The sequence below is a fragment of the Acomys minous genome, assembly GCF_964271855.1.
Source record: "Acomys minous genome assembly, chromosome: 2".
Taxonomy (NCBI): domain Eukaryota; kingdom Metazoa; phylum Chordata; class Mammalia; order Rodentia; family Muridae; genus Acomys; species Acomys minous.
This window is the reverse complement of record NC_140484.1, coordinates 66,979,546-67,007,456: the sequence shown is the minus strand read 5'-3', so window position 1 is coordinate 67,007,456 and position 27,911 is coordinate 66,979,546. Positions and strand designations below refer to the sequence as shown.

Sequence of the window (27,911 nt, the reverse complement as noted above, 5' to 3'; positions counted from 1 at the left end):
ATTTTTTTTCCTAGAGAAGGAAAATTGAAGGTCCCAGAGAGGCTGTATCTTGGTCAGCATATCAGTCTGAGCTACCCCACAGACTGGGCTGCCTGAGGGAAGGCAGTCTCCAGCCTCCCTGGTTTTTATCGTTGCTGTTGTTGCTGTTGTCGTTAATAGAATAGATATAGAAGTGATGGGATTTATCTTCTGGAATATCTGACCTGGATATTCCCATCTGGAGCCTTCTCAGCTGCAGGACCTTTCTGCCCAAACTCATTTTTAAAAGCTTGCCTCAGAAAGGCGGCAACCCAATGCAGTCATGTTGGGAGGTCTGTGCTCCCTGGTTAGAGAAATACTACATGGGGGAATTTCTGTCCCACCAGTGACTTTCCATTCACCCATTGTAGTTTGAATCCTATTCGAACCCTTTAGGGAAGAAAGCCTTCCTCTTGTACTGGATGCTTCTAGCAGCCTCCAGAGCCTCCTCTGCTGTCAGGGCCAAAAGTCAAAGTGTCCCTGACCTGACAATGATGGGAATTTCAGATGTCTACTCCACATAAGGCAGCTAGAAACAGGAGAAGCTAGGCTTCCTGTCTGGATGGGGCTAGGTCCACAGAAAGTGCCTCCAAGAAAGGCCTTCAGGAGCTAATACATGGGGCCTGTTGAAAATCCAGCGCTTCCCTTCATTTCTGCTACTACCCCTGCTGTTTCTCTGGAAAGCTCACCACCTTCCTAAGACGAATGGGTCCCCTAGTCAGTGGAGCAGGGGCTGTCTCTCCATGGCTTCTGTTACCTACTCTTTGATGACTTCTCCCTGCTGGGGTGCCTTGCCAGGCCACAGAGGAAGAGGCTGCGAGGGCAGTCCTGATGAGACTTGACAGGTCACTTGGTAGGGAAGGAGGGCTCCCCATCTCTGAGGACTAGGGGAGAGGCATAGGGAGAAAGGGTGGGACCGACTGGGATTGGGGCTACGATCTGTATGTAAAGTGAATAAATTTTTAAAAATTAAAAACAACAATGACACCAATACTGTGACCAGGTGTTTTGACACCAAGAAAACCTGCCAATTAGCAAACGTGAACATCAGCCTTAATAGGACCAACAGAACCACCTTAGAGCTCCCTGAAGAGCAGGTCCTGAGGTGCTGAGTGGCCCCGACCCCTGTCATTTGTGTCCATCCTGACTCTGGCTTCCATGATGCTCTGGCTCCCGTGTCCCTGAAACCAACATGCTCAGAGCGCTTCCAGGAATCTGCTGCTCAATGTCGATTTTATATCGCAGTACTGCTAAAAGCACCTGCCACTGGGAATTAGCTAACGCAAGACCAATGCTTAGAAAAGTCTACCAAAAAATAAAATAAAGAGCAAAAGTGCCCAGGCCTGGAAAGCTACCTAGCCTGTGTACTCTTTTTTCCTTTCCCTTCTCTTGTTCCTTCCAAACATTCCCTTTCTTCCTCCTCGTCTCTTCCTTCCGACACTTGCACACCCAGGGAACATTTTAATTTTGGAAAGAAATGAGAAGCAAGCCAACCAGTCTGTGAAGTGAGTTTGGAGTGCGGGAAGGGAGGGCAGGAAGGAGACATCTCAGTTCCTGCTTGGGGCGGGTAGTTCTGTAGAAGTTTCTGGAAAACCAATAAGCACAGAAGGAGTGGTCCTCAGGGCAGCCTTGGGGAGTGTCTGGATGCTGAAAGATACAGCAGCCCAAGGGCCAGTAACCCTCAATCCACAAAGGCTTTGGACAAGAGTGGAGACCGAGCTGTCTATTACCCAGAAAGCTATCAACCAAGTGCCACTGTGTCATTTAACCATCCTTTGAAACGTTCGAAGCATGCAACAGGTACATCTTTGTGGGGTGTGTTGTGCTGTGCTCTGTGTGTGTGTGTGGGGGGGTGCGCCTGCGCACGTGCGTGTGCGTGTGTGTGTGTGCGCGCATGCGCGCACATGCTCACATGCATACAATCCCAGGCATTGTTCCTCAGACGCCATTTGCCTTGTTTTTTGAAAAAGAGTCTGTAACTGGCCTGGAGCTGGACCAGGATGCTAGGTTGACTGATCCGAGAGCCTCAGGGATCTGCCAGTCTCTACCTCCCTGGTGCTGGGATGGCAATAATGTGGCACCACACCCAGCGTCTTTTTTTTTTTTTTTTAATGTAGAGGCTGGGGATTGAACTCACATCTTCACACTTGCATGGCAAACACTTTACCAACTGTGCCATCTCCTCGGCCTTGTGACAGGTAGGCCTTAAGCTTGGTATTTTGATGCATGGGGCGGGCGGGGGGGGCGGGTAGGGGCGAGTCAGAATGATAGAAACAAACTTCAAAGTCAACTCCCGTAGGTCCTATGGGATAGAAGTTGGTGGGATGATCAAAGGCACATAAAAACCTATTACTTTATAAACTGAAACAATACAATTAACGAAATTCAAAAAGGCCTTTAACGGAGGCCTCCATGGGTTAGAGACCGCTGCTTCTGGAAGTTGGAGGCTTTTAAACAAGGGCCAGGTGTAAGCTGTCTCTGCAGTTGTTGGCTGGGGAGGTTACCCAGGCTCCAGAAGAACACACATTGCTGTCGTTGCTATTGGTTACCCACCAGAACTAGATGGTAAGGCCCCTGCTGCTGAATCTACCTCACACACTGGTTAAAGGACACAAAGAAATCAAGATGAACCGGACTGGAAATTCCCTCCCTGATGGCTGGCATTGAAAGTGCTATGTAAATCGCTGAAGGAGAAAATACAGAAGTGGATCAGCTAGCTGTAGCCAGCTGTGCTGCAGTACTGACCCTCCTAGGCAGCACATGGCCATTGGAACAATAATGGCATGGCTATTTCTGGGATAACCAGTTACTTTGTGACTAGGTTTGAGACCCGTGGCATGAGAAGAAATACATAACTAATAAACACTATAAACCCGGACAAAGGTCTGTGGCCGGGAGACAGTAGGCCTGAGGGGAAACATGCTACCTTAAACAGGCACATCACACTGCCTTCTATATATACACTTTTATGCCCATAGATTAGTCCCATTCTCACAACAGGGCAGAGAGGGATAGCTAGTGCAGAGACTCATATCTGGTCAAAGTGCTGAGTATAAGTGACGGGTGGGAGCTCAGGCTTACATGGAACATGTGCATCACCCCCTCATCCCAAGGCTCAGGGGCTATTGCAAAAGAGAGGGTAGAAAGAATTTTTGAGCCAGAGGATGGGAGAAATGTCGCACAGCACTGTCATCCGGATAGGACATTAGCCATTGCAACCGTGAATGCGTAGCAACTGCAAATGTGTGCACTGGGCCCCTTCCACATCCTACCTGGGATGGAAGAGGTGACCACGAGGCACCAGCTATTCCTGAGAGCTGATGGCTGTTAAGGGACACTGGAGGAGGGTGTGTCACTTTCTCCAGTGATGTTAGCCACTCGGGGACTAGGTAGAAGAAGGAAAAGTTTAGAGGGAAAGGAAGAGAGATACCGAGATACCAGAGAGTAATGGGGGGAAGATACAACCACAACGAGCCGAGTGTGTGTGTGTGTGTGTGTGTGTGTGTGTGTGTGTGTGTGTGTGCAGTTTAGAGAGTGAGAAGAGAGTATTGGGTCATCTGGACAAAGGATCATTCAGAGTCTGGTAGAAGGGCAGCTGTTCCAGCAAGGAGCCCTAAGTTCTGGCTGCCTCCTCCAGGGAGACCAGAGCACGGCTGTCTGCTGGTACTGTCCCTCTGCTGCCCGCCGCGCATCCTGCCTCCCAGATCAGCTGTGCTTGCTGTTGTAATTAAACAGTTTACAGAAGCTGATGAAACAGGCGTGCCAAAAGCAAGCGTTGTTTCCATGAAAACTAACTTTAGTTCTTTGGAAAAGCTTGTTCTGTAAATGGAAGGCACTAAAAATACTCTCCGAAATGGGTGTGGGCGGGATGATTTTAAAAGCCTGGAGAGAGTCATATACATTTAAAAATACCTGCCCCTGCTTGAGTTCTCCCTTATTTTAAAGACTGAAATTGGAAATTATAGACAGTGTTCTGAGCAGGGATTATATAAGAAAAAAAAATGACTGGGAATTCAAAACAAAGGCTTCATTCTCAAAGGAAGGCTTCCAGTAAGCAAAGAAATTTTGGGCGAATAAATAACACAGGCTTTAAATTAAGATAAGATGCTTAATGTATCATTATGTCGTGTTTAAGAAGAATTATACAAAATCAGAGTGGGTCAAATGTGGCTCATTAAGGGCTTAGATTTTTTCCAGCAGCCGTAGGGAGCCACTTAGGTTAGGAATGGTGGGTCTGGCTTCTCAGAGCTAACAACATATGCACTGTGGATGTCGGGTGGGATGGAGTCAGAACAATGCAAGCAGTAGAGACTCTAGGGCTGGGGAGACTCGGCAGGTAAAGTCCTTGCTATACAAGCGAAAGAACCTGAGTTCAGACCCTCAGCACCCAGGTAAAAGCGAGGGGTGGCAGCATGTGCCTGTACTCCTGGTGCTGGTGAGAGGGAGACAGGAGACGCCCCCAGGACTTGCTTGGAAGGCCTTTCCAGATAAATCTGGGTGCTCCGGGTTCAGTGCGAGACCACGTCTCAGAAACATAAGGCGAAGAATGACAGAGAAGACGTGCCGGCTTAACATCTGGCCTCCGCAGGCATGTGCACGCCTTTGTAATGAGCATGCACACACACACACATATGTAGCAATCACATACACACACATGACCAAAGAAAACCTGCAATCTAGGTGTCTTGAGTAAAGAAAAGAGACGGGCAAGAAGAAGACAGAATAGAGCGCTCCTGAGGAGGCAGAGGGCTAGGCTGAAATGACTGTGTCTGGGTTTGTGGTCGGTGATGACAAGGGAAAGGAGGGACAGAGGCACCTGGGATGGCTTCCTGTCAGATTCAGTGCAAGCAACATGGCCAGACTCAAACAGAACCTAGAAGAGAGTTCTGTGCACTGTGTCTCCAATAGACCTTCCCTTCTTGCTGTCCCACTGTGAAACAGAACTGGTCCCCCAAAGGGAGCTGCGCTCCACTTGGTCCGGAGCTCTGTGCACTAGCCCTGAGATCATTCTCCTGCTAATGACCTAGCTTTGCTCTTTGCAGCTTAGTTTTAATTTGATGGAGTCCTTTTTATTAGAAAATATCCCAATATTGTCTATGCGTTACTCGATACACTGCCAAGGGGATATTGGACCCCCACTGCCCTGAATGACCTTGAACCTTCTAACATGATGCTCTGTGGAATCTGAGCTTGGGGAATATCAGCTTGATATTGGTGATGCTGAGAAAGAGAGGGAAATATGCAAGGAATTTCACTGATATATCTTTACATAAAACACATAGGCTGTGGCTGGTGTAGTGGGAGAAGGAAAGAAGGTTCCTTCTGCAGATTGGTCATTCATTACCTGCCTGCTGGGTGTGGTGGCACATGCCTTTAATCCCAGCACTCGGGAGGCAGAGGCAGGTGGACCGCTGTGAGTTCAAGGCCAGCCTGCTCTACAAAATGAGTCCAGGACAGCCAAGGCTAACACAGAGAGACCCTATCTCGAAAAACCAAAAATCAATCAGTCAATTAATCAATCAATCAATCATCTCCTGCCTACAGAAAGAAAAGGGGGTATTTAGTACATGTGGACTGGCAGTGCTACCCCTTTCATTCTAATACTATGTACTTACCTTTTCTTTCTTTTTTTTAAATCTTATTTTCTACTTTAAGGTTATTGTATACCCCCGCCCCACTCATGTGTTTAATCATCTGCTCTCTCTCTAGCTGGTGGCACTCTTTTGGAAGGTTGTGGGACCTTGTGTATATGTACCTGTGTCCATGTTGGTGTATGTTTATGTGTGAGTTCATGTACACCTGTGTGTATGTGTGTATGGTGGCCAGCGATCAATGTTAGGTTGTCTTTCTCAATCACGTCATTATGGTTTTGTTGTTGTTGTTGTTTTTGTTTTTGTTTTTGTTTTTTTGAGACAACACCTCTCATTGATGCTCACCAATTAGTTAGGCTGACTGGTCAGCAAACCTCAACGATTCTCCTGTCTCTGCCTCCCCAGTACTGGGATCTCAGGCCATGTGCCACCACGCTAGGTTTTAATGTATGTTCTGAGTATTCATATCAAATCCCTGTGCTTGCACAGCAAGCACTGTACTGACCAAGCCATCCCCTGGCCCCATGTTGTGGACCCCTTAAGAGATCAAGTCTTTGTTGGGAAAAGAGGATTATGGAGCCAGGATTTGACGCTTTGTAGCTCAACCCCACTTCCTGTATGCTTTCTACTTCCTGTTCTGCCCAGATGTGAGGTAGGTAGAGTTCCAGATGCACACGCCTGCCACCATACTTTGTCCCCTCACTAGAGAAAGTCATCCAGGTGAGCACTAGGGGAAGATCACTGAAGATCTGCTGGTGTCCTTGCCAAGATGACTTTCATTCTTTACCAAGCCAAAAAAAATAAGATTATATACCAGAGATCCAAGGGAGCCCTGAACATCAGCAAACCTCTTCTGTAAGTGCTAGCCAGCGTTTTGTTACCTTATGAGACTGAGTCTCAACCCTGGCTACCAGGGAGCCTCTTATTCTATGGGAGAGATTTTTTACTGTTAGAGATCAATAAGAACATCATGTCACTAGACGTTTGATAAAGAGAAAGAGCATCCTTCCCTTTGCCCTTGAACTCTGTCAAAGTGGCTCCCGAAGCACAACATGTTTTCCTTTTCTTCCATCATTCATTATTCCCCATCTACCAGCTTCTCCAGTCAAATCTTTCAGCAATAAAATTGTATGGTTTTGTGGTCTCAAACGGTCCACTTTCCCTCAGATGAAAAGTCTCATATGGTCACCCAGTTCATAGGTGGTGGCTACAGTGGGTGCTCCATCCATCCTCCAAAGGCCTCTGTGGCTTAGAAAAGCATAGGGGAACAACTCTGAACAACTTTTGTTTGAAGTGCATTATAAGTGTGGCATCAAGTTCATCTCTTTCCAATAAGGTATTTATTCTCTATGTGTCTTATGCTAAGCTGGCAGTGGTCTGGGCAGAAAGAGGATGGGGGGAAGCAGGAATTCAGGGAGGGAAGGAGGAAGAGAGAGAGAGAGAGAGAGAGAGAGAGAGAGAGAGAGACAGACAGACAGACAGACAGACAGACAGACAGACAGAGACAGACAGAGACAGAGAGAGACAGAGAGAGACAGAAAGAGACAGAGAGAGACAGAGAGACAGAGACAGAGACAGAAAGAGAGACAGAGACAGAGACATTATTTAAAAGTTTTCTTTTTGCCCAAGTCCTTTTGCCCAAGTTACTCACTGAGCTCCAGGGCCCGACAGCTTGTTTTAAGCTGTCCTCCTGCCAAATGCTGGAGGAACGTGAGTGTGATAGGCTGTAGGAGTCTTTGATATGCTGAGTGAGGTCACTCCTTACCATGCCAAAGATGGAAAGAGGCACATGTGGCTGCAAGAAGGAAAATAGGGAGGGAGGGGCTGTGGGGACAGCTGGAAAAGGATGTAGGAAAAGAGGGCATGCTCACTGCTGGGCCCACCCACCATACACCAGAGATTGGCACACAGTGTCTCCTACAATATTTTCTCTGAGTCCCATTATCTTGTAAAGGGAATGTCATTGCCAAGCTGTACAAATGTTAGGTTGGGTGGCAGAAGGGTGACTCAGGGTTTATATTGCTGTGATGGGACACCGTGACCAAAAGCAACTTGGAGAGGGAAAGGATTCATTTGGCTTACATGTCCTGAATTACATTCCACTGAGGGAAGCCAAAGCAGAAAATCAGACTGGGCAGGAACCTGGAGGCAAGAGCTGATCCGAAGGCCATGGAAGGGTGCTGCTTACTGGCTTGCTACATATATATACATATTTCTTATAGAACTCAGGACCACCAGCCCATGGGTATTTGCACCCACAATAGCCTGGGCCCTCCTCCATCAATCACAAATTAAGTAAATGCCATACAGGCTTGTCTGCCTACAGCCCATTCTTCTGCATGCAGTTTGTTAACTTTATGCATCCACCAGATGACTTTAGCTTGTGCCAAGCGGAAGTGAAACCAGCCAGGACAGAAGGATTGGAGCTCTAGATGGAATTAAAGCCCACTGTCCCCAGATTCTGAGATGGAAAGGTTACTATGGAGGAACTGAATGAGTCCAGTGTGGTCCGGGCAGTCTTTATAAGTGGAAGAGGGAGACAGAAGAGAGAGGCCTAGAGAGATGATGGAGTGAGAATATTTGAACTGTCCATGTGAGCGATGAAGACATGGGAAGAGTACAGGAGGAGTTCTGGCAGCCTCCAGAAGCTGGAGGAGCCAGGAGGCAGAACCTCCCAGGAATTGTCTGAACTCAAGCCTCTGATGTCTTGGGTTTTGTTCAGGGAGACCCTTGGGGACACTAGTTCATCACGCAGATCTCAAGACCGCTGCCTGGAGAACCTGGGGTAGGGCTGTCCCCCTGTTGGAGGAGCACCTATGGGGCCAAGTGGTACCTCACGCTCAGCTCAGCTTGTGCACATGGGTGATGGATGATGTGGGGCCCGGGACCCTTGTGCTCACTCAGCTTCATCTCTTATTGTGGATGCCCTGCCTCCCTTGAAATCCTGTAGTCAGCCAATCAGCCACTCCCACTCAGTCACCACCTCCCCATCCCTCTTCCCAGATTTAAGAACTTCAAATATAACTGGGAACTCTTCTTTTTCATTTAAAAAAAATTGGTCTGGCAAATCCATTACATTTTATTACTATGCAGGCTACACATTTTCCCCTGGAGGCATAAATTAACACATCATTTTTAAACTGTAGTGCATTTTCAGTTATATAGACCTGGGTTGAAATCCTGGCTCCACCTCTTGGCAGTTGTGGACTTTGGCAATAATTTTGTTTTGTCTCCAGCATGATATCAGTTTCTTTCTCTATGCGTAACAGTAACCACTGGCTTCTTAGGCAAGATTGAAGAGGCTTAATGAAATAAATATCTCATGGAGATTTAGAATGTGGGTGGGGCCACAGTCAATGAGTAACCTATAGTAGCCGTCACTGTTGCTATGTGATCCATTTGAGGCACAGGCTGCAGTTTATTAATTCTCCTTACATGTCAGAGCAATATCCATTAGCATACTCTCCTCTTAGCAGACACATTTGCTTTTTAAGTTGGAATGAATTGTCACTGACAACAAAGGCAAGAAAATACATGTCTACTCCTCTCAGAACAGCAAGGATGCTATGACTGATCCTAAATTCTTCACCCTAGTTGTGAGCTTACCTGTTTGTTGATCCCCACAATCAGAAGCTCATCATGAGGTTTTCTTCTGAGAAGAATTGCGCTGGCTGAAAAAGATCTAGAAATTGTTGGGAGCAAGGAATCTTAACTGAGAAAATGCCTCCACAAGACTGACCTGCAGGTGAATCTGTGGAATATTGTCTTGATTAATTATTGATGTTGGAGGGCCCAGCCAGTCGTGAGCAGTTACCCTTGAGCAGGCGGTACTGGATGGTGTAAGAAGGCAGAGTGAGGAAGCCACAGAGAGCAAGCCAGTGAGCATCACTTCCCCATGGCTTCTGCTTCAGTTCCTGCCTCCAGGTTCCTGCTCTGCTTGAGTATCTGCCATGACTTCCCCCAACAATGGACTGTGATCAGGATGTACAAGTGAAACAAACCTTTTCTTCCCCAGTGTTGTTTTTGGCCATGGTGTTTTATCATAGAAATATGCAGCAAATTAGCAAATCAAAGTGGAGAATGTGTATCAGCAAGGGAGAGTCTACCTGTGGATGCAGGAGGTTATAGCAGCTGATCATATGGCACCTGCAGTTAGGAAGCAGAGAGGGCATTCTGGTGCTCGGCTCACCTTTGCTTTTATTCACTCTGGAACTAGCCTGTAGAATGGTGCTGTCTACGTTCAGGCTGGCTCTTCCATCCTCAGTTAAACCACACAGACACAGTCAGAGAGGTGTATCCCAGGTGTTGACAATGAAGATGACAATCAAGACAAAAGAGCAAAATTCATCCCAATGGGCCCTTTACTCCTTTAAACACTGTATATGTCAGTTTATTTTGCATTTAGTTTCTTATTCCAGCCTTCAAAACCATGAAGCTATGATTTTTTTTATTGTCTCACATAAAATTGTAGAGCATCAGAAATTTAGAGCACCAGCAGTTTAACACAAGTTAAAACCTAGTAGGCTAGCATTTGATAACACTTAAGGTGATGGGGGATATGCATAGAGGGAGCCATTCATGATCAGAGCAGCATGGTACACCTGAACAGCTGACCACAGTGCACAGCAGGGCAAGCAGCCTGGAACAGAAATGTGGCCAAAGTTTGCTAAGATAAGCAAACAGCCAGTTTGGCCAGTGGTTGGTATCCATAAAGAGCATATGAGTTATTTTTTTAAATGAAGAGTTAAGACTTCACTTATTTGTAAATATTAAGATAAATATTTATAGACTGATGTCAATGATTATTCTGGTTTAGTAAATTACTATTGTAGATTCTCATTCAGTATCCATGATTTCCCCAGCACTGAGCAGTTAGCTAGATTTTGAGTACCAGGCATGGCATGCCTCTTGTCGAGTGGATCTTAAGACCAATTAGAGGGCTGTTGGTGACTGGCAAGGCTGGCCACTGATGCAGTCCATAAGTGTCATAGCTGTGTAATCCTGCTGTTTGCCTCCCTCTTTAGAGAGCTTGCATGGCGCCTTTTGGTCCTTCTCAGAGAGTGGGCATTCAGGTCAGTTCCAGCTCAGAGGTCTCTGGGCCCAATTTCTGAAGTCTGTGGTTTCTTCAGACGAATGCCATTACAGGAAACCACGACCAATCAAAATGTTAAATTATGGAACCCAGTCCCAATGGATCTGGAAACATTATGAAACAGGTGGTGATGGTGGTGGTGGTGGTGGTGGTGGTCATGGTGGTGGTGGTGGTAGTCATGGTGGTGGTGGCAGTGGCGGTGGTGGTGGTGGTCATGGTGGTGGTGGCAGTGGTAGTGGTGGTGGTGGTGGTGGTGGTGGTGGTGGTGGTGGTAGAAGAGGAGGAAAGATTGTAGGAGCCAGATGTTCAGAGAGTTTGCTGTGAGATTGTGTCTCCTAGTAACAACAGAAGCTATGCAAAGAACCACAAGCAACTGAGTAACACTGGGAGAAGAGCAGTGATCCTCCCCAGAGAAGACTAAAGCAACTGGGCAACTGGTTGTCCAGTGATAAGGGGTCATTCATGAAAACATGTTACAAAAAGCATTATATGGACTGAGAGGGCTACATTTATAAATATATATGTATATGTGAGTCCAATAACAATAAAAAAAAAAGAGGCCATACATTTAAAGGAGAGCGGGGAGGATATGTAGAGTGGTTTTTATGGAGGAATGAGAAGGAAGAAATTTTGAAGCTAGACCCGCCGTTCGGATATAGCCAATGGGCAGCTCATCCTCCACGTGGTGGGAGGTGGAGGGGGACTGCCTCTGACATGAACTCTGGTGCCTGCAGTTTGCTCACTTCGCCATGGTAGGGTGGCCTTGTGGGCAGAGGGGGCACAGAAGAAGGGAATGCAGGCTATCCTGATGAGACATGATAGGCTGTGGTCAGATGGTGGGGAGAAGGGCCCTTCTGTCAAGGGCTATGGGAGGGGAACAGGGTAGAAGAGGGAGAGAGGGTGGGAATGGGAAGATATAAGCAAGAGGGTAACAATCAGGATGTACTGTGAATAAATTATAAAAAAAATTTAAATTAGAGAACTTATGCCTATATAAAAATCAACCAATCAATCAAACAAACAGAAAACCAATCTCAAAAATAACAAAGAACAAAAAACAAGGAGAATATAGGTAGTTACATGGTAGGGTTTCTGTCAGCACCACGGACAGCGTCCTTGCTGCTGCCTTCTAGGGAGACTGGGGCAACTGTTTAGATTCCATCCAGTTTCTGCCACAGGTCACCTCCTAACTGTCTTAAATGGTCCCATGTAATGGGTTTGTCTGGAAAGCAGCTCCAAGCTCTGGATGGAGACTCCAAAACCAGCCATGTGAGTGGTGAATTGGGACTTCTGAAAGTGCAGGGCCTGGCTTGGCTGTTTGGACCCCAGGTTCATATAGAGCTTTTCTTCAAGGCCCTCAGTGTCATCTTCCAGAGCAGATACCTCTTCCCCAAGGCAGGGATCCATATGAGAAAGGCACCTATTGGAGATCTGGACACATTCAGTGCCAGTCACTCCTGGAAAACTGATGGAAAATGTCCTACACTGAAAACCAATGTTTCAGTATAGCTCCTAGAGTTAGACCTCAACCACTCACAAGGTCTAGAAGAAGATGAACTGATTAGTTTCATGTCATCTTGACACAGCTAGAATCATTTTGCAAAGAAAAAGAAACTACACTTGAGAAAGTGCCTTCACCAGGTTGGCCTTTCGGGGGGGGGCATTTTCTTGATTAATGATTGATTGGTTTGGGTGGGCCCAGTTCACTGTAAGCAGCACCCCCTTGAACTTGTGGTCCTGGGTGTTATAACTACGAAGGCTGAGCAAGCCATGGGGGCCAAGCCAGAGAGCAGTGTTTATCTATAACCTCTGTTTCCCAGGTTCCTGCCCTGAGTCCCTGCCTGACTTCCCGTCATGATTGACGAATATGGAACTATAAACTGAAATAAACCCTTTCCTACCCAAGCTGCTTTAGGACACGGTGTTTTTGCTTTTGTTTTTATTTTTTATCACAACAACAGAAACCCTAACTGAGACATAGTCAAGCAACAGTGAAAAACTAAAATGGGTGATCTGTAGGCAGAGGCTGAAATCTTCCACTATTTATAAGGGATGTGGAGTTCGAACAGCCAAACCTGAGCAGTTTTTGCCCAGAGGAGAAGGAGAACCATGGCCACGCCCAGGTTTACATGGAGAAAAGCTGCCAGCTCAATGTGTAACCCTTGGCTGTCTCTGTCTAGGAAGCTTCCTTGGCAGCTTTGCTCTCAGAGAAGAGCCGGGGAGGTGACGTGACCTTGCTGTGAATCTGGGCCTCACACTCTTTTCTTTATGTTGTTTGGAGGGCAGAACAGTGCTTCTGCCACAACAGCCTTGCGAATGCACCCAGCGCCACAGAGCGGTGATTGCTGGCATGAGTGTGTCTTCCCCAGGTTCATTTATTAAAACTTTGTCACCCATGTGCTTATGTCAAGAGTTGGGGCAAGGGGCGGGGTGGGGGGAGCTCATTAGGAGCTAAATGTAGAGTGAGGGCTCTACTTTCAGTCATAGGATTAGTGTCTTTATAAAAGAGACCCCAGATAGCTGCCCTTGCAGACACAATGAGAAAGTGCTCCCTGGGGGCTGGGAAGAGATCCCCTCTCAGAATGAGTTGTCTGATGTCTTGATCTTGGACTCTTCCACCCCAGAACTCCGAGGGATAATTGTTCATGTTTCTAAGCCACCTAGATCATATTATTTTGATGCAGAAGCCCAAGCTGATGCTAAATTTTATTTAAGAGTATGGTGTTCTACTGCCTGAGCTAGCAGGGTGTTTGTGACGCTCAATTTTATGTTTTACTTGTAAATATGCACAATCGTATTAGAAAGTTAGATAAAAGGAGCCGTCAAGATGGCTCAGCAGGTATAGCACCTGTCATCAAACCTGTCAGCCTCAGTTTAGTCTCTGGGACCCACACTTTAGAAGAAGAGAACTGGGTTGCTGCTACTCCGCTGGTGGTAAGTAAAGCACCCAGAAAACAACTGGCTACAATAGCTGCTCGCAACAGTGCACCCTCTACTGGAGGGGTGAAGAAATCTTATCGGTACAGGCCTGGTACTGTGAAGCTCTATGAAATCAGATGCTACCAGAAGTCCACTGAACTTGTTATTCGCAAGCTCCCCTTCCAGCATCTGCTGTGAGAAATTGCTCATGACTTCCAAACAGATCTGCGCCCTCAGAGTGCAGCTATTGGTGCTTTGCAGGAGGCAAGGAAGGCCTATCTGGTTGGCCTTTTTGAAAATACCAACCTATGTGCTATCCATGCCATACGTGTAACAGTTATGACAAAAGATATCCAGTGAGCATGCTGCATATGCAGAGAGCATTTTAAAGAGTCCACTATGAAGGGAAACATTTCATTCTCCAAAACTCTTTTTCCTCTTCTTCCTGTTATCAGTAGTTCTGAATGTTAGGTTCCCACTCCCGCCCCCCATGGTGTCAAAAGGTACCTAAGGATATGATTGTAAGTGGAAAAACGGGGGACAGAACTCAGGTATTGGCAGTTTTTCCATCTTCATTTGTGTGTGAATTTTTCATATAAATGCAAGATGTAAAGCAGTAATGCAAACAAAATATTTCAGTGGACACATTTCAACAGTTCAACTTTATAGCAATTATAAATAAACCTGTTAAAATTTTCTGGACAATGCCAGCATTTGGCTTTTTTTTTAAATAAGCAAATTTCTTACTGATGAAAACTAAGTGGTGTTTGTGGCATTTTTATCATACAGTAGACTCTCATCAACTCATCTAACTGTGTTGTCCTACATGCAAGTACATGTTTTTAATGTTGTCTGTCTTCCATGCTCTTCCTGTAAGTTTGCTATAAAAATAAATTAAACTAGAAGAAGAAGAAGAAGAAGAAGAAGAAGAAGAAGAAGAGGAGGAGGAGGAGGAGGAGGAGGAGGAGGAGGAGGAGGAGAAGAAGAAGAAGAAGAAGAAGAAGTCCTTTGATGTGTCCTCTGACCTCTGCACATGCATCATGGTATGTGCACAACTCCATTAACATGAAATAAATGAATACATGTGATAACTTTTAAATATTGAAAGTACACTCTAATTAGTTATTGCCCAGAGACAAGCTGCCCATGAACTTAAGAGCATAAAGCAACAGCTACTCTGTGGTTCGTGACTCTATTCAGGCAAGACCCAGCGAGGAAGTGGTTCTCCTGTCCTGGGGGCGGCAGGAATCCATGTGCACTTACGTGTCACAGCTCCTCTCTAGGCTAGCAGGTAAAATTTCCTTTCCACATATTCTCCCTATTCATGCATGTTTACAGTCCAATGGTCTAACCATTGTGGTGCGTACATGTGTGTGTGTGTGTGTGTGTGTGTGTGTGTGTGTGTGTATGTGTGTGTGTTCGTGCATGCACACAGCCTATGGAAGCTGACTTCAAAGGGTAAAAGTAGAACTTGACAAGTCTCTTAAAGTCTAGTTCCTGAGTGGCACCTCGTCACTCCTTTACACCCTTTGAGTTGAAGCAGGCCATAGCAAGAGCTGAGAGGGAAGGTGGGGAGCAGGGACACAGTGTATCTTTGCTGGCAGGAGCCAAACAGGCGTGGAGGCAAGGGTGGTTGGTGACTACTGGATTAGTTACCTTCCTCACTGCTGTGACCAAAGCAGCTTAAGGGAGGAAGCGTTTGTGTTGGCTCACAGTTTGAGGGTACCTTCTGTCATGGTGGGAAAGCATAGTATAGGCATGTGAGTCATATTGTAGCAGAGAGTGATGAATGTAGGCACTCAGCCTGCGTTCTCCTTTTTATTAAGCCTGAGGCAAGGTGCTGCCCACAGTAAGGGTGGACCTTCCATTTTCATTTAAAAATTTTCTGGGAGCGCTCTCACAGATACTCCTTCCTAGGGCTGTGCTTCCATGGTGGTTTTAAATCCAGCCACGTCAGCACTAAAGACAAACCATAGCAGCCACATCTGCAGACAATCCCCACTTCAAGACTGTACACGTCCCTTCCCAGTACCTTGCAGAGCTGGCAGGTGAGTCCAAGGTCAACTGTGGGACCTCGGGTAGAATGTAAGCCACAAGATAGCACCTGTTTCCATTTGGGACCTCAGAGATGGGATGTGTGTGGATGCAGGTGCCCACGCCCAGTGCAGTCCAGGGGAGGAAGGGTGCTTAGCATTTGCCTCTCCACTTAAATAAGAAAGAAAAACTAGGCTGGGGTGGCGAATCCATGGTAAGAGCATTTGCTATGCAAGCATGATGGCCAGAGTTCAGAACCCACATAAGTGCCAGGGGAGGTGGGGGAAGCTGCCTGCAATTTCAGCCTTGGAAAGAGAAAAGCAGGGCTCCTCCTGGTAAGCTGGTTGGCCAAATGAGCAATATCAGTTTTAGTAAGCTCTGGGCGCCAAGAGACCCAGCCTCAGGGAATAAGTTGGAGAGCAATAAAAAAAAAACCTCTTGATGTCATCCTTGGGCCTCCACATACATGTGCATTAACATGTATGTGCACCTGCATACCTGTGGTGGTTTGAATAGGAATGATCCCCACAGACTCATGTGTTTCTAATGCTTGACCCGTAGGGAGTGGCACTATTAGGAGGTGTGGCCTCGTTGGAGGAAGTGCGTCACTGTGGGGGAGGGCTTTGAGGTCTCCTGTGCTCAAGCTAGGCCTAGTGTGGCACACAGTCCCCTTCCGCTGCCTGTGGATCAGGATGTAGGATCTCTTAGCTCCCTCTCCAGCGCTGTGTCTGCCTGCACGCTGCCATGCTTCCCACCATGACAATCATGGAATAAATCTCTGAAACTGTAAGCCAGCCCCAACGAAATATTTTCTTTTATAAGCTTGCCATGGGTCATGGTGTCTCTTCAGAGCAATAACACCCCTAAGTAAGACAATATGTAACCATGCAAACACACATACACATAAAAGAAAGATAAAAGCAAAGACTGTGGCCACTTGTGACAAGAGTCATAGGCATTTAGTAAGATACAGAGGGCAGAAACTAGGTTGTCTGTATCACAGTGCATTCAACACACACACACACACACACACACACACACAGAGAGAGAGAGAGAGAGAGAGAGAGAGAGAGAGAGAGAGAGAGAGAGCACATTTACTCACACTCATGAGCAGAAAGAGGGCTTTAGAGACATATATTTAGGTCATGACATTATTTATGACTATTACGGAGAAAACTAATCCAGTTTGAAATCTTAAGGTCACAGGCTAATTTCCCACTGTGTTTAGCTATAGTTCCGGGGCACTCGGGGAATCTGCCCCGTGATTTTTCTTGCTGACTTGAGCTGCCAGTGACAGGTGCTTTGAGTACAGATTAAAGTCAGAAGAAATTAGCTTCTGAGGCCCAGCATTTCTAGACAGACTTAAATGACTGCAGAGATGGGCTTTTTGGATTTTTTCCACTACATTAACCAGTCGTTTGAGTTACTGGAGGGAAACCCTGGGCGAGGCAATCTGGAGATGTGCTCCGAGCAGGGGCCTCCAGAGAGGCCAGCTCATCCACGGTCTGCTTGTCTCCGGTCCTGGGCATGAGGCTGTGACAGGCTGGGCACACACATCTCAGCAGCACTGTGGGCTCCATGATGCTTGCACACTGCTAGGAGCACAAAAGTTTAAACTCCAAGAAGGGCATGCGGTCTATAAAGGGACACAGCTCACCAGGCACACTCAGCTGTGCCTATCAGCAATGGTGTGACCGCCTCTTCCCTAAGCACCTGTGGGTGTGTGGGTGTGTTTACATATGGACGGGTGTACGTGTGTGCATCCAGGTGCAGAGGTCAGTGGTCAGCTTCAGCTGCTCTTTCTCAGGTGCCACCACTCACTTGGATTCTCAGACTGACCAGGTTAAGCTGGCTGACCAGTGAGACCCAGGGATCTTACTGTCTTTGCATTTCCAGCACTGGGCTTACAGGACACTGTGCTGGGTTGTTTTATGTTGGTTTTGGGGGGCACAGAGTCGGGGTCCAGATCTAGTCCCTATGCTAGTACAACTAGCACTTTACAGGCAGCGCTACCTACTCAGCCCTGATGCAGTGTTTTCATTAGCCTCCGTCTACCTCACTGACACCACAGACTGCACCATCCTGCCCATTTATTCACTTCTGGTTTACAGCAAGGATCCTCATGAGCACAGCAGAGCTGCTCATAGCTTTGTTTCTAGTGTCTGGAAGGTGGTAACTTGTCATTATGTTTTGAAAAAAAAAAACAGAATAAAATGGAACTACCCTAGCTCATGACCAGAGACAGAGGCTCTGCTTTGAAGTCACTGAGAGTACGGTTAATAGGTCTTGGATTCGGAAGACGTGGGGTCCCCCCTGCCCCCCAGCCCTGACATTTTAATGTAGTGGTCTGTCCAATCAAACAGGGGGTTTAGATACAGACCACAGATGAGGGAAAGAAGCTGCCTGGAGTTCATTGAATCGATGCTGGGAGTCTTGTGGTTATTCAGAGCCCTGGCCTCCTGATACAGGGCTAAAGATGACCATACAGATGCCACCTCGATCACTGACAGGCTTTGCCGCTTCTTATACCAAGACATTGACCTGTCCACACCATCGCTCTGTGAACTAGAGGTCTGAACCCCCTTCTCCTGGGTAGATGTTTTGCACGGAACCACACTCAGTCCGGTACCCCATCCCCATTCAGACACCCTCAGGCCGAATGCCTTCTCTAGCTTCCAAGGGAAGGGGGAGCATCTGGAGGCTGGCTTTTAAAGCTCTACAGTTCACTCTTCTTATGCTCACCAGAAGATCTCAGCCTGTGACTAATGGGGGAAGGGCCAATCATTTCTGATTTAGAAATAAAGACACTGGTACTCAAAGGAGAAGGGAGGCACCGAACACCACAAGGCTGAGCAGGAACCAGTGACAAGGCTCAAACTCTTTAGAGCCTAGGTGTTCAGAAACTCCATCTACTTCTTCCCTCCATGTTTTCCCACAGCCTAGACTGAGGGCCCCCCACTTGTCTCTACCTTCTGCAGACCTGATTGCACCCTGGCCACCAATGCCACGGCTGAAATAAAAACAGGAAGGCCCCTCTGTGATCCATGACTGCCTATCTTGGCCATGGGAGTATCCGATAGCGGACCATGGCATGATTATCCTGACATGCCAATTGACCCGTGTCTTAGTTTTCTTATCAAAATATATGTGATAAGAACTGAATAAATGATGCACAAAGCATCTTCACCCCGGTGTTTTGTAGTGTCCTCAAGGTGATGATAACTGCTGGTGTAGTTAAAAGGGCAGCTAGTCTGGCCTGTCCCAGTCTCAATAGCCAGAAGCAGGTATCAGAAAACCATGCCTACTTCCCAAAGCCTTCTTAGCGAGTTGGACAGTCAGATTTTTATCAGCACATCATGTCGGGGGTGGGGGGTGGGCTCTAGCTTACCTGTAGCTATAAGGAAAGAGAAAGAAAGGAGGTGGGGGGGGGGGGAGTCTGTTTTGTGCTGCTAGAACAAAGAGCTTCAGCAAACACGTCCTGCTCAAAGTGCTCTTTGGAAATCAGGTTCCTATTTTAGCTTAATGACATTCCAGCCCTAGCAGCATGATTAAATATTGAAACAGGACTGGCTCTCGAGTTTCATCTGGCTGATCAATTTAAGATGAAGCAGCGGCAGGAAAGGCAAATGTCAGATTGCCAGATCCCCCAGAGTGATGGTCAAATGTCATTGGAGGCCCTTGGCCTTGACCATGGTTCTGGAGATACAGGTAAGACACAGAGAGACACCACCAGGATTCCTAACGTGGGCTTCAGCCCAGGATGCTGGCACTGCAGAAAAGGTCATTCCTGATGACCATCAGGGCACATGTGGCAAGGATCACAGCTGGAAGGTCACAGCTAAGGTCCTCCTGGCACAGTGTCCTCCTCAGTTGATGCCTGGATGATGGTGCCTGTCCTGTCAGCTGTCAAGACTTGTCTCAACATGCACAAACATCCCCTTACTTGCTTCCTTCCTTCCTCCCTTTTCTTTCTCTCTTCCTCCCCTCCCTTCCCCTCCCCTTCCCTCCCCTTCCCTCCCCTCCCCTCCCTTCCCCTCCCCTCCCCTTTCCTCCCCTCTCTTTGCTTCCCTTCCCCTCCCCATTTCTTTCCGTTGTCTTAATTACTTTTCAATTGCTGTGGCAAAGCACCATGACCAAGGCAACTTACAGAGGAAAGAGTTTGCTTGGGGCCTACAGTTCAAAAGTCAGTCTGTGACCATCACAGTGAGGAGCATGGCAGTAGACAGGCAGGCATGGCTTTGGAGCAGCAGCTGAGAACGTCCATCCTGATCCCACAAGCATGAGGCAGAGAAGGCTAATTGAGACTGGTTGGGCGTTCTGAGCCACCAAGTTCACAGTGACACTCCCTCCAAGAGAAGCCATACCTCTTAATCTTTTCCAAACATTCCAACTGGGGAGCAAGTCTTCAAATATATGAATCTGTGGGGCCATTTTTTATGCAAATGTTCATGTAGGCCAGGCTGGCTTCAAACTCCCTGTGTAGATAACAATGTCTTTGGACTCTTGATCTTCCCACCTCCACTTCTCGATTGGTGGTGCTTTGTGGAAACCCAAAGTTTTGTGCATGTTAGGCAAGCATTCTACCAACCGAGCCATAACTGCAGCTTCCTTTCTTCCTTCCTTTTTTTTTTTTCCTCTTTGTAGTGCTTAGACATTGAACCCAGGGTACCATGAATGCTAGGCAAGCTCTCCACCTTGGAGTTACCCCCACAATCATATTATGTCACCTCAAAATGAGATATTATGGTAAATTTCAAAACAAAAAGTCTAACAGATTCAAGGACTACCTTTTCTTTTTCTTTTTTACTTTTATTGAATGTCTATGATTTACACATCATGCACCCAAATCCCTCTCTTCCCTTCAGTAAAATAAAACAATCAAAAAAATCTTGTCACAGAAGCTGTAGTGTGTCACGTATTATAGCCTTTTGTCCACACACGTTGACTTTCAAATGTTCATTGCTATGAGTCATGGGTCTGGTTGAGGCCTACACTATCATTACCAGGTCCTCACTGGGACTGCTGTCAGATATCTTATTGTTGCCATGAGTCAAGGAGATTCTTAATCTTTGAATCTTCTGGTCTAGCCTCTTCATGTGTTCCAGCAGGTCATACATGGGGTAGATGTTGGGGTGAGGCCCACTCAGAGCCCTGGATCAGGGCCCGCTCCCATGTCATCAGGGCAGGGCTGGCTCACCCGTTCCTGTGTCCTCAGGGCAGGGCCCACTCTCCCGCTTCCATGTCATCAGGGCAGGGGAACTACCTTTTCTTAAACCCATCTTTACCAATCCTTGACCCACAACATCATGACGATAGATGAATAACATTCATATATTCAGGGTACAGAGTCTAGTCCGGAAGGCCAAAGAATCATATCACTCTGTGAAATTAATCTTTGAAAATAATTACCTCAGCAGCCCTATTTGGACTTATTTATTTATTTATTTATTTACTTATTTATTGCCTCCAGATGTTACCTTTTAAAAACCAAGTCACACTCTTACTTAAATTCCTCCAATATTGTCCTTCTTCTGGCATAAAATTTCAAATTCCTTTTGTCGCCACACAAACATGTCCAAGATCTGACCCTTGATGGCTTTTTTATCGGTGCTGGACAGTTTGTGTTCATTTGACATAGAATCACCCAGAAAGGGGGAACTTCAGCTGCGGCTTTGTCTTTGCCAGATTGGCTTGTGGGCACATCTGTGGTGCACTTTCTTGGTTAATGATTGATATGAGGGCCCAGGCCACTGGGGACAGTGTTGCTCCTGGACAGGTGGGCCTGGGTTGTATAAGAAAGCAGCGTAAGCAAGTCATGCAGAACAAGCCAGTAGGAACCATGCCATCATGGCCTCTGCTTCAGTTGCTGCTTCCGGGTTCCTGGCTTGGCTCTCTTCAATGATGCACTAGAAGCTGTAAAATAAAACCAACTCTTTCATCCCTGGGTTGTTTTGGTCAAAGTGGATTATTGCAGCAACGCAGGGGCTAACAAGAACACTGTTTGTTGCCTTGACTCCTCTTTCTCAGTGTCCAGCCCAGAGTTTAACCAACACATATTAGCAGGATGAATGAATGAGTAAACAAATGAATGAGCTTCATCTGCTTTGGTCTGTTTCTCTGACCTTCTCATTCTTTTTCTTTTTCTCAAGACAGGCTTTCTCTGTGCAACAGCCCTGGATGCTCTGGAACTTACTCCGTAGACCAGGCTGACCTCGAACTCACAGAGATCCACTTGCCTCTGCCTCCAGAGTGCTAAGATTAAATGTGTGCGCCAACACCACCCAGCTTAACCTTCCATTCTTTACATAAGGCAACTTTCCACACAGAACTCTAAGACTCTGTACATGCTGATGCTTTGACTCTACCATTCTCCCAGCTTCTTACCTCTCCTGTCAGAAAACTCAGTGAGTAGGAACACTAGCCATGGTAAATAGTTAGCATTGGGGGCCACAGGTGAGGTGAACCTTGCTCCTAGGCAAGCACTTGAACCCTTAGACACCTACATATTATAGGTCCCTTTCATAAGAACCACACCGTCTTAGTCCATGCTATGAGAGAAGCAGTATCCCCAGGAGGGCGAGACTTGGGGGAGCTGGGATCATTCTTCGTCTCAGTGAGATATCAGAGACTTCTAATATTTTCCTCCAGGAATAGTCAGTGTAGGAACAGTGAAACACATGTCTACTTGTAGAACAAGAGGCATGTATCTACGGACCTAGACCAGGAAGAAGCCAACGGTTTCATAGTCATACCCACCTCTCTGCTGCCCCAGTAGCCCTTTTGTCTGCAAGAAGAAATAAGCCATAAGCCTAGTGGCTTGGCTCTGTAGATACCATAATCAAGTCAGAGGAGAGAGAAGGAAAAAGAATGGGAGAAAGCATTGGCCAGCTGTTGGTGGGTGTGGCCTCAGATGGGGACACAGGATGAGGTATCCCATGAAGGCTTCTGAGGAGAGCTCCTGATGTGTCAGTAGGATGGCCCTCATTCCACCCTCTATGTTTGACAATCAGGCTGGAGGCTGCCGTTCATGACTTATTCATGCAGCTAAAATGAAGGTAAGTGCTTGAACTGCGTATTCAGTCCCAAAAGCTACTAGCAAAGAGAAAGGCAGAAAGCAAAGGGAATGAGAATTGAAACAGAACCAGTGACAGATGGAAGAATGTGAGTGTGTGTGTGTGTGTGTGTGTGTGTGTGTGTGTGTGTCCATGTATATGTGTTTGTGAGTGTGCTTACACTTAGAAATCAACTTCCAACAGTGTTCCTCAGGAGCTATCCACATTGTTGTTTGAGGCAGGGTCTCTCACTGGGACCTGGGGCTTGAAGATTTGGCTAGGCTGGCTGGACAGTGTGGCACAATTTGTTGACTGTAACTTTGGAACGATTAATGTTTCTAAGGTTTCCTGCTGTGCACATTACTCCTTCTGGTAACCCCATGCTTAGAAATATCCCAGCACTTAGCCTGGTAGTGGGGAGGCCTCCTGTATAACAGGAGATATTTAAAACCCCTCAGCTGCCCAATGAAAAGATGTCAAATTGGTTCCACAAATGTCAACTGTTCCAGAAAAATATGACCTGCACTGAAGAATCTGGATGAGTTTGACAAAAGGAGTCTCAGTGTGGCAAGGGGTGCACAGGGGCCAGTCTCTGCTGGATGCAACATGCTGACTGACCATCCACCAGGGGCCTTGAGGGAGCCCCCTTCTCTGCTGGCCTTAGGAACCGCCCCCCACCCCACCCCTGCTCACAATATGATGTGAGGTTAACCAGACACGATGGAAAAAAAACTCCCCCCTACAAAAAAGGGATTCTAATCTCTGTTCAGAATACATAGTTTGGAATGTCCACCTTGAGTGACATGATCTCAAGGGCTCTGAGCACACACTTTGTTTCCCAGAAGACTTTGAGGTTAGCCCTTCAAGATTCTCACTTAGTCCTCCTCCTGGGTCAGTGTTCCCCATCCTGTGCAGGACCTGTGCCTTCCATGCGCCCATCTTCTTGCCACTACAGGCATTTCCACCTGTGTCTGTGGCTTTCTGAACATCTCTCATCCAGAGCTGGATGTCGTGAATCTACAGATGTTTCCGCACAGGAAACACACATGTATCCACATTTACATCCTTCATTAACTGGCCCTTTAAGATCCTTAGGCTGCAGCCTAGTTAGTAGGCAGCTGTTTGAACCAAGGAGCAGCATTGTTTCTCCCCACATGCACCCAGTATCTCGGCCAAGATTTTATATTGCCTCTGTCCAGCGTAATACAAAGTGAAAAGGAACAAGCGAAGGTCACTGTGGTGATTGGGTCTCAAGGCAGCAGCTGTGGGGTAGGAGAAAGGCTTCCAAGATGTGAAACTTCCCAGCTTCAATCTCCCTTCCTTTCCCTATTCACGTGGCTCAAATCATTCTGAAGTCTTTGGGTCTGGAAGTTCATAAGGAACTCCCAAACATGCCCAGGCTGGTGCTGACTCCCCCAGGAAGGCTGTTTTAGGCAGAAGGTTTCCCATCAGTACCTGTGACCGCAGCAGGGGCTGGACTGCAGTGCAGACCTGGAATACAGAGGCCAGAGCTTCTGAGGCAGGAAGTGAAGGCTGTGTGGTGATTTCACCCTGTGTTATCTGTCATTTGCTTTCAACGGGAGATCGGTAATAAGCACAATGGATTACTTGTGTGTATAAACCCGAACAAATGCAGGAAAGCCCCAGTGCCCACTTTCCAGTCTCTTCTCTCTAAAACACTTTTTCCTGCTGCTCTCGTCTCCAACTCTAATTTCACTGAGGTATAAGTCGTAACGAATGCACCCTTCTGTAGTTTTCCATCAGTGTACTGACCCATCATCACATTAACACCTCAAAGAGCATCCCAACAAACCTTATTTCAAACTCCAGTCCTAGTGGACCACTGCTCTGGTTTGGGTCACCATGGGTTTGATTTAGGGAGTGTTTTCTAGAACTTCCGATAGCAAATGTGTAATCTTTGTCTGTAGTTCTGTGTTGTTCTGAGATTTGCTCCTGTTGTGTGTCTGTAGTGTGCTGTTTTCCTCATAGCCAGACACGAGCATCTCTGTCTGGAATGAGGGCAGCTGTGGCTGGTACCCACATGGACGTGCATGGGATCAGGAAGGAGGGGAAGGCTCAGGAGGCTTAGCAGGCTTTTAAGGGAGCTCCCTTCATCCATATTATGCAAGAAGGAATCGGCTGGGAATGGGGGGTCTATCCACTAGTGTAGCTGTCTGTGAGTTAGCTACATTGAGAGTGGGAAGTTTTTATGATAAGACATCTAGCAAGTTACCTATGCTCCTGTAAGTTACCCTAAGAAATTCACTGGCCTACCCACCTGGACTTGGTAGAATCCCCCTCCTTTTTAAATCTGTTGGTGCACCCTCCCAACACACACACACACACACACACACTTGCTAGCTCTTACTCTCACTCTCTTTTATGAAGAAATGTTTCTCTATGTCTCCCTGAAAATATTAATATGTAAGGTTCAGAAGTAATTTTTTGTTCCCTAGTAATACTCCACTGTGTGATCATCCCAATTTGTTTATACTTCTGCCTGGGGGATAGTCACATGATTCTGATTCGGGGACATCATGAATAAACTTGCCAAGAATACTGTGTAAAAATCTCTTTGTGGATGCTGACATTCATACACAATGACTGCATCATGCAATTTGTGTATTTTTAATTTGTAAATAAACTATAGAACTTTGTTTCAATTAATTTTCTATTTCCCCCAGCCATACATTACAATTCCAGTCACTTCCAATTCTTGTCAACACTTGATGGTGACAGTTTATTTTTAATTTTTAGGTTTTGATATTCTGGAGGGTACACCATGCTGTTAGTGGTTTCTGTTCCCCTCATGGTAAGTGCTATTACCCATTTTTAAATATGGTACATTTGCTGTTCATGTCTCATATGAATTACTTCTTCAAATTTCTTGAGACAAGATCTTGCTGGATAGCCTAGACTGGCCTGGGATTCACAATCCATCTGCATCTGTCTCCTGAGTATTGGGATTATAAGTTTAGCCACCACATCTGGCTTCGTGTGTGTTTAAAATCTGGGGTTGTTTATTCTCACATTGCAGGTGTTTGGGCTGACTGTAAGAATTTTGCCAGATATATAATTATGAATCTTTTCTCTGCCGTTTTCACTTTCTTGAAAAAGTCTTTAGAAAGACTTTAACTTTGATGAGAGTCATTCCATCTGTTTGTAGGTGTGGCATGTACTGTGATGGGTCCCAGGGACTGACCTTTCTCCACTGCGAAGTGTTGAATGTGCTGTGGGGAAAGATGTGCATTTCTGCTTTAATTTTTTTGTCACCGATTTATTTCTGACTTAGTCTTTGTATAGGAAATGAAGTAATAAAGTCCATCTTTTCATATGTATATTTGCTTTTTAAAAAGTTTTTAAAAAAAAAAAAAAAGACTGTCTCGCTGGGTAGCTCTGACCATCCTGAAACTCACTCTGTAAACCTCAAATTCAGAGATCCACCTGTCTCTGCTTTCCAAGTGCTGCAATTACATAGCACATTGGAAAATAACTATTCTTTCCTCATTATTAACATAAAAAAAATTGCCAGATTTCACTCAGTCATGTTGTGGGGTGTCTACCAAGGACTACTCACACATGAGTTGAAGCCAATAGAAAGTCTTTATTAGCCAGATAATGACTACATTGGGTGTTCAGAGTCCCAATGAAGTCCTGAGCCTTTCGCACGATGAGTTTTTAAGCTCAAAACCCATATCCTGGTAGACATATTTCAGTTAACGATAATACTTAGCCAGAGGCAGAGCTACAGAAGCCAAAATGCAATAATAGTACATTTAGAGACTTCCCCCAAAATATGGACTTTGATGGATTAGACCTTTGTTTTTGTTTTGGCAGGTGGTGCTGTCTATGCATTGAGTCTTATGGTCTGAGTAGAGGCCTTCCATCATGGAGTCAGTTGTGCTAAGGTCTGGGGGTCTATTACTGATCCCACCAATGCAGGCCTCTTTCTGTCTTTCTGGGATCTCTGACCTGTTTACAAGTTTGTTTGTGTTTTCATAGCAATATAGCTGCATTTTGATTACTTGATTATCAGAACTTCATAGTAGGTCTTCAAATCAGGCAAAGATCTCAAACTTTGTCCTATTTTTCAAATGTGTTTTCATTGTTTGAGGTCCTTGACTTTAACAAACAAATTGAAAGACTTTGTGTCCATTAACAAAGGAATTTAGGACTACAGTTGTCTTTGTGGAGAGATCTTTAAAATGATTTCTACTTATTTGATAGATACTGACCTGAAGTGTTGACTTCTATAAAAATGTTCTGTTGCAGTTTCATTGGAATGGTGGGAAGATTTTTAAACCATAAATTTATTTAATAACAGGTGACCTACTTGGATTTTCCTATTCTGGAATCTATTTTGGTAGTGTTTGTTTGTTTGTTTGAGACAAGATTTTTCTATATAGCCTTGGATGTCCTAGACTCACTTTGTAAACCAGGGTGGCCTTGAACTTACAGCAATCCTCCTGCCTCTGCCTCCTTGAGTGCTGGTATTTAAGGTGCCTTGCTATTTTGGTTGTTTTTAATTAGTCAAGGACTATGTTCATTTCATCTACCATATCTATACTGTCAATATATTGGTGTAAAGGTTTTCAAAATGCCATTATCAACAATTTGATATTACTTCAGTCTTCATTTGCTCATTTTTTGATTATCATAACTTCATAATAAGCTTGGTCCTCCTCCTTCCCTTTTTCCCTCCTCCTTTCCCCCCTCCCTTTTATTTCCCCCATCCTTCTTATCCACTTCCTCTTTCCCCTCCTCCTCCTCCTTTATCTCCTTCTTCCTCCATCTTTACCTTTTCCTTCTTCCTCCTATTCTGTGGATTCTCAAAATGGAATCTATGGTTTTGGGCATCCAAGAGAAGCGTCCAGTCACCCAAATGTCACCAGCCACCTTCTTCTTTCCCTGATCAATTTATCTAAAGGTTTATCAGTCTTTGAATTAACAATAACCAAAAAGGACTTGTCTTGCCTTTGGCTTGTACTCCTGTTTCAGGCGTTTTGTGCCTTACACATTTCGTCCTTCTTCCTGTCAAGTCTGCTTCAGCTTTGGCCTCCTCCTGGCTTCTTAGGACAGAAACTTAGATTATGTAAGTTTGGAAATTTTTTCTCTTAAAATTATTTTATTTATGTGTGTAAGCATGTATCTGCGTGAGTATATATGTGAATGCCCACAGAGTCCAGATACGGGTCATGGATCCCT

The 27,911-nt window shown here is 45.9% G+C and overlaps 1 long non-coding RNA gene across 1 annotated transcript; it reads left to right on the top strand.

Moving 5' to 3' along the window:
* The first annotated feature begins 14,512 nt into the window (after positions 1-14,512).
* Positions 14,513-27,360, top strand: LOC311586362. Its single transcript, XR_014775515.1, has 4 exons — positions 14,513-14,663; positions 14,754-14,911; positions 25,464-25,518; positions 26,544-27,360. It is a non-coding gene; the product is annotated as an uncharacterized lncRNA (long non-coding RNA).
* The last annotated feature ends 551 nt before the right edge of the window (positions 27,361-27,911 follow it).